Genomic DNA, 7,402 nt, shown 5'->3' with positions numbered 1-7,402 from the left:
CTAACGGATAATTTTGGGTCTAGCTTCCTTTAAAAATCAAAAATTTTGGTAAGATAGACAACCTTTGCCCTATTGATCCTTAACCATTTTGTGATGTGAAGACCCAGGCGCCGTCCTAACAGTGCATTTCACAGTCTGCATTGTACCTAAGTCGCTGAAACCTTGCCCCAATTTTCAGGCAATAGATCTGGAGCCAGGAGTCAGGAAGAAACCAATGGCCTAACGAGTTAGACGGACTAGACGGACGCTTTAAATGGGTCAAAAATCAACCGGTTAGAAGGACGATGGGGTTTTATTCTGTCCTTCTACCCTCACATGACCTTGAATCTCCCGTCTTGACCTTTAAGGATGCGGGCCTTAGCTCTCTGCATCTCGCCTCTGTAGTTGGTTCTCTTTCTCAATCTCTTAGGACTAATGCACGCCTGGGCGGTCCTTCCCTGCACTAAGGCACGCTACACACCAAGCTTTTCCCAGTCCCCGGGAGGAGGCGCTGGTGGCCGGGTCGCGCTTCTCCTTCCTCCCAGCCAGAGTTCTGGAGCCCCCATTCACAAAGCCCTGCTTGCAAAGGGGACACACACACACACACACACACACACACACACACACACACTCACGCCCCACATGCACTGCTTGGAGGGCAGTTTGATCTTGTCTCATTGGCGTCTCCGGCCTGAAAAGAAAATCATTTGGGTAAACAGCCAAGCTTCCAGGCTTAACGCCCCGCTCCCGCCTCCGCCCCTCTGTCCCTCCCGCCTCCCCCACTCCCCTTCAACCCCACCCGCCACCCACACTCGGCTCCGCTGCCGGGCCTCCAGCGAGCTCCTCGCGTCCGAGAGGGAGCTAAGGGCTCCCTGGTTCAAAGGGCCGCAGCCCCGAGGGGATGCCCTCCTCGTATGCCCCGGGGTGCAGAAGCAGACTGCAGGGCGGTGGGACCAGCCTGGGCCACGGTAGGAATCTCGAAACCTCATGCACCCCTAAATAGCTGGTCCCAAGGGAGGGCACAGGGGAGTTCCGAGCCCGGAGGGACATTTCGCCTCCATCTAGCGCAGGCCTGGCAGGCGACCGCTGGCTGCTGCACCTGCCGGCTGCTCCAGAGCCCAACTGCGTTACCCTGGATTACCCCCTACTACTTCACAGGCGCTTGTCCATTTGTGTGTCCTAATAGATGAGCGAGCCTTGAGTTTCTTTGGCCTCTCTGCCTTGCATAAAGGCCCTTGGGTAATTGATGACCAGGTCCCCACAGCCTTCAAAGGGCCCGAGTCCTGGACTAGCCTTGAATCTAGTACTAAGCGATTTCTAATGTTTGATCCCTCCCAAAGGAGAGTTCTTCATATAACTGTAAACATGATTGTTATTAATATGCCCCCCAAAAGTGGTGGTTAAAAGGATACTGGATTCTCTCTAGCTCACACTCTTAAGCAGAGAGAACCTTGAAATCTGATATACTGATGAGATTATTAGAGCTGATTAAATGTGATTCGCTCCCACCCCCGTTCTCTAATGAAAATGTCCCTCTCCTCGGTAGTTCTCTTTTCTCTCTTCCTTCTCCCAGGCTCAGGCTCACTCTAATTCCCGAGTCATTAGCAACATCCTGTGCGAGCATTGCTTGTGTGGGGGAACACTGGCATAGCCATAACACTAACTCTTGCACCGCATCTTGCGGTAGGAAGTGTAATAGCAAGAAAATATTTTTTTTTAATCCAAAGGCTTTATTTTGTGTGCGCCTGTCTGTATGTGGGGGTGGGGTGGGATTGGAGGTGGCTGATCTCAGAAAATATGAATCGAGAAGAGGCCGGTGGAAGAGAAAGAAATGGAGAGAGCAGGAAAGAGGGAAAGAGAGAAGAGAACGTTTCCGATTTAGGATTCAGAACCTCCTTCAAATTGGAGCCCTGTGACTTGAAGTTCTTATGAACGTTCTTCCTTCTGTTTTCGTCTCTGTACCTTATTGCCACTTCTCAGTGGATGTTAGGGCCCTCTCAGGAATTGCCATTTAGCTCCCAGAGTCTGCCAGCCACCGTCTTCTCCACAAGTTAGCATCCCCCCCCCACCCCAAAGCCTAGGAACTCCTGAGAACCCAACCACCCCTCTGCAGTTGGCTCCTTAAAGGATACCCCTTAAGTCCTGCTAGGAATCTAAGATCTCTTTCTGGTATGATCTCTCAGGAACCTCTTTTAGCTTAATGGAAAAGGGACAAGCCAGCCAGAAAACTAAACTGGCTATTTTCCTGGTGCAGCCCTATAATTTCTGAGTGGGAGCCCTGAGAGCCTTCTAATCTGCCTAGCATGTAGAGAGGCAGGACACTCACTCCATCTCCTGCCCAGCTGCTACCAACTCCAAGAAACACGAAGTTTTCTAAAAGGCTAAGTTTGGCTTGCTCAGGTAGAAAAATATAGAAGTTTCAATGCCACCACCTTATCTTTCCCTCCACTCACAGTCCTCAGGTTGGTCATCGGATTACCTGTGGAATCTATTGAACATTACACACACACACACACACACACACACACACAGAGAGAGAGAGAGAGAGAGAGAGAGAGAGAGAGAGAGAGAGAATCAGTCAAATATGTACGTAAAAACTAAGTTAGATGGAAGTTCGATGTTCCTTTCAAAACAGATAAACCTCACTGGTCTAAAATCAAGTGCTACACATCCAAAACTTATTTTCAGCATGGAAAGGGTGTTGTTTCTTATTACACTTGCCTCTGGGGTGAAAAAGAAAATGAAACAAAGACTCACCACAGCTCATCAGTGAGTTAATTCTGTATATTTTATAGTCTAGTCTAGTGGATATATTTAAGGGTAGATAAACCTCTTAACTGACCCACTGGCTGAAACAAGGGCAAATAGCCAGTTGCATATTGGAGGAAAATAATGCTGTGTAATTCATAATTCCTGGCTGTTGCTACTTTCATTGGTCGAAAGGCAGACGTGCTGAGGATTGTGTTTGCTGATTATGTCTCGGCAAGACTGAAAACGGAGAGGAGCCAGGCTCTGATAGACCAGCCACTGGCCTGGCAAAGCCTCTGTGATACCCCAGGGGTCAGAATGAATGGATTTCTGTGGAAATCGTATCTGGGAGGTTTTTAACTCCATGGGCCCCTGTTTCATGGAAGACATTTGCATTGGCCACAGTGGAATGACTTAAAGCACACCGCAGCCTGACCTGGTGGCCTCCTGACTACGTGTTTCATTCATTTCATCTTTTCTCTGAATGCAGCTTAGGTGACTACAGTTGATTAGTGAAAGTATGCTTCTGTGTTTTTCTTCCATTACTCATCTATTCTAAGATTTGTGGGTCACAGACGATGGGGTGGTTTTTGTTTTGATTTTGCACCAGTGGGGAAAGAGGCCTGTACGTTTCGGCTTCTTTGGAGATTTTAATAAAGGAAAAAGAACAAGTTAGGCTGCAGGAGAGTGGAAGTCTTGGTCGCGTTATTCCAGTTTCCGAAGCGAGGTGGCGCTCCAGGGCACTGCACTGCGCCCGGGTTTCCGCAGCCGAGCACCAGCTTCGTCGAGTTTGCTCTAGAAGGCTGCAGTCCTTAGCGCGATGTAAACGCAGAGTTCCTAAACGTTGGGTGCAGAGTACAAGGGTACTCGGACCCTCCAAGGCCTAGTGGCCACATGAGTAAGAGAAAACCCTAAGTCACTTCTGGCGGGGGGAATGGGAGTGGCTGCAGGGAGAGCAGCCCCACCAAGGCCCTGGCCGGGCTCTGTGTTGGGTCTTTCCTGGTATCTGTAAAGTTCCAACTCGTGGTGGGACCGGAACCCGGTCTAGAATGCTGCAGAGGGACCTCAGGCTGGAGTCGTTCTCCCTGTCTTCCCATCTGCGATGGGCTGGCTAAAAACACGGAGGTTTCTTCGCCATCCACCCAGCTCTATCGACTCAGCCTCCCATCCTCTCACCTCCACATACACCCCATCAAAGAAAGAACAAGAAAGAAGAGGAGGATGAGGAATGAGAAGCGTGCGTGTGCGCGCGCGTGCGTGCGTGAGTGTGTGTGTGTGCATCTGATGGCCTTCATTTTGTTTCTCAAACTGGATCTTTTTTTTTCTTTTAGCTTTTCTTTTTTTCTTTACTGCCATTTCTTTTCTGTTTTCTTTTCTGTACATTTTCTTTCCTTCCTTTATTTAGTTATATTTTGCACCCCATTGCTGGAGAGGGAGATCCCTAATAAATGGCAGCAAAAGTGAAGAAACAATTTGGATATATCGCGTGAATTTCAATCCACGCGGTTTCGTTTCCACCTCGCTTCTACATTTGCCGGGTCTCAGGCTCATAAACGCCAAGTTAAAAGCTGCAGGAGAGGAAAAAGCCCCTTAGACTAACCCTTCGGAAATGGTGATCGACGTGACAGTGGCAGTGGTCCCCCTGAGCAGCACTCCTGTAAAATGGAGACGTCACTGTGGCTTTGCAGTGGGGCTAGGAGGACCAACAGTCATGCAAATTGGTGCTCCTGCTCCGAGGGCCTCTTCTTCTGGTTCTACTGGGTCTCCTGACTCATGGGATGCCCCTTCCTCAGTGGCCTTCAGAACTGGCCTGTGCCTTCAGGCTGCCAGGAAACTTTCCTTTCCCCTCACCCCGTTGCAAACTTGTCTCTTTTAGCCCCCACTTCGCCTACTTTCCTCGAAATTTTAAAGCAGAAACGGCAGGATTTTGAACCCAACGTAGGAATCTACAGAAACTAAGAGGGCCAGGTCATTAGGAATGTTAACGGATGATCAAGAATTATAAACATGCTCTGAAAGTCTTTTCCAATTCATTTCTTCGAGTATTTATTTGTGCTAAGTGATGAAAGGTGACGGTTGAGAAATAGACAGCTTTTAAAAATAATGATGTCAGAGGAGCCTTTAACCTGTCGATTGCTATAAATCAGCTTTGAGAAAGACAAACGGGGGTGGGGTGGGGATGTTATTTGGGCACCTAACCTCCTGCATTCGTTGGGCTGCAGTTGGCCCATCAGCAACCTGATGCAGTGAGGCTTTGGTCTGGAGAACGTCACGGGAGCAAGGAGAGGTTCAAGCTCCACAGTGAGCCAAAGGGAGATAGGCTGGTGAACCTGTGGGCCTCCCCTGGTACTCATACCAGGGGTAGATTTGGGTTACCATAATGTGTCCAGGCCAGGCAGATGACAGGCCTTAGGACAGTGGGGAATTCAGAGAGGCCACAGACACTCAAGGTTCTGAATGTCACATTATAGAGGGAGAGCAAGGCTCAGTTCCACAGTCTTTCATGGGTTTGGAAAACTTTACGAATTAACGATTACCATTTGAAAATGTTTTTTATTTCTGCTTTTTTCTCTGTGTCGCTCCTTCCTCTCTGTGTGTCTCTCTCCTCTCCTCTCTCTCTCTCTCTCTCTCTCTCTCTCTCTCTCTCTCTCTCTCTCTCTGTGTGTGTGTGTGTGTGTGTGTGTTTTACTAAATTTTCTCAATCTGTTAGGAAACTTAGGGCTTTCAAACACAAACTGGTCTCCATAAAGAGAGGGGAACTGAGGGCCTATAGGTGGGAGATGACAGGTGCCTGCAGGTTTGAGGGGAAGGTTGCTGATGCTGCTCTTGTAGCAGCCAGGAGATCAAAAAACTTCTGAAAAGGGCAGAGCGATGCATTGTTTTTAAGTTTACACGAGCTTGTAGAGATAATCTGTCACTACCACTTCCATTTCAACCCAGAAAGGCCTGGGTTGTTAGGGTGAGGTTTGAGAGAGAAACGGGGTGCAGTCCAGTTTAACTCCGAGCCTCTGGCCCCTGGGTCTGCCTATTTTGCCCCTTTCAAATGCTTCCAGTGGGTACAGATGCTCTCAAGGTCGATCGAGTCCCTCTGGTGCATTTTGGAGAAACATGGGCAAACAGTGCCTTCCTGAAGAGCAGAAGGGTTGCTTGAATGCCAGCAACAGGTCCATGCTGAGATTCCTCTGTCCTTCACCTCCCCCTTTCCCTCCACCCTCACTACTGGGGTCAATGGGAAAAGGGGAGATCTGCTTTTCCCCTTCCTCCTCGGTCCCGCACAACAACCCAGGAAGGCAAACATCAGATTTTGCTGGGTTTTTTTTGGGGGGGGGTAAACCACTGGCTAAATACTTCTAGTAATGGCCTTTCGCTGGCTGGGCACTCGCTTGGACCGAAGAGAGGCTCTCATTGGAGGACAACACCAAATAGAAACTAGAAACTGGAAAGGAACACTGCTGGTGGCCTCTAGGATCCACACAAAGACATATGAGTCTGTCCCTTTACGGATGCCCATCTCTCCTTCATGCCTGGAGATTTGATTTGGTCCTCCAGCGGCGTCCTAAGAGCCTTCAGATCCGGTGTCCCTTCACTGGGGACCTTGGACTGAAATTCAACCCAGGGCTGAAAGGGTCCGATTCTAGCTGAACTTCTGGTCAGCTGGAGCTGAAACCTGGTGGCCTCAACACTGGCGGGGAGCTGAGGCTGGGTCACAGTCCCCGCCTTGCCCACAGGAACCTAGACATCCCTGCGCCGTAGGCTAAGGTAGTTAGGGCGAGGGGTAGGCTCCTGGACTAGCCAGGTCGAAGCAATGAAACAGCAACTTCTTCCCCCCCACCCCCCCAACCGGCAGGGAGGAGGGAAATTCGTCGGAGGAGGTCGGTGGAGACTCCTCCTTCGCTCCGCCCGGAGGCAGCCGGAGCTCCGCTAGCGGTGCGTCTCCGCCCGCCCGAGCGTTTCCATAAATCAGGCCGCTGGCAGGCTGCTAATTAGCTCCGGCCGAAAAGAATGAGAGTTCTGTAGCACAGGGTGGGTTGGGAGTGGGGACCCAGTAGGTGGGAGATCAGAATTCCCCAGGATTAACTGGGGATCTCCTTGGGGGCATCTCAGCGCTCCCTGCCCAAGCCACCTCTGATCACCTCCTGCTAGCAAAGGCCTGCAAGTTCGGGCCTCCAGATCCCGCGCCTCCCGCACCGCGCGCACCTCAGCATGCGACCTGGCCCGCCCACCCACGCCGAGGCCCCCTCTCCCACTCGCTGAGCAAGCCTGGCGTTAATTAACTCCCCCTTCACCCGGTGCAGTATCGGAAGACTTTCAAAACTCGTCCCCAAGTGTTTCCTTCTCATGCCTGAAGGCAGCGTTTGGAACGACCCGCAGAAAAGGGGGGTGGGGTGTGGATCTGGGGGAAGGGTCGGTTGCATCAGGATTTGAGATAACAAGGCTTCCCCAGCGATTGTGTGGGTTGAGGGATGGGCTGCTGTAACCCCATCCCCTCTCCCCCAGTGAAAAGGCAAGACGGTCAGGGAAGATTAAAAATAACATTAAAGTTGGATTATTGATTTCCATGTAAATTGCCAGCCGAGAGAGCTACTTCTGTTTATTTTCTCTTTTCCTCCCCCACGCTTTTCTAAGCCCTCTGGGCTCTGCGCCCTCGGAGCCATTCCCACCCTCCTTAGGGACG

General features: G+C 50.6%; 1 long non-coding RNA gene across 1 annotated transcript in view; it reads left to right on the top strand.

The window, feature by feature from the left end:
- LOC102553173 (uncharacterized) overlaps positions 1-7,402 on the top strand; it is a 49,151-nt gene continuing 41,749 nt past the window's right edge. Inside the window, exon 1 of the long non-coding RNA XR_005499217.2 lies at positions 1-947. This is a non-coding gene — a long non-coding RNA (uncharacterized LOC102553173). The remainder of the gene's footprint in view (positions 948-7,402) is intronic.

Source organism: Rattus norvegicus, chromosome 1, assembly GCF_036323735.1.
Source record: "Rattus norvegicus strain BN/NHsdMcwi chromosome 1, GRCr8, whole genome shotgun sequence".
Classification (NCBI taxonomy): Eukaryota; Metazoa; Chordata; class Mammalia; order Rodentia; family Muridae; genus Rattus; species Rattus norvegicus.
Note: the sequence above shows the minus strand (reverse complement) of the source record. Positions and strands in the feature narration are given on the sequence as shown.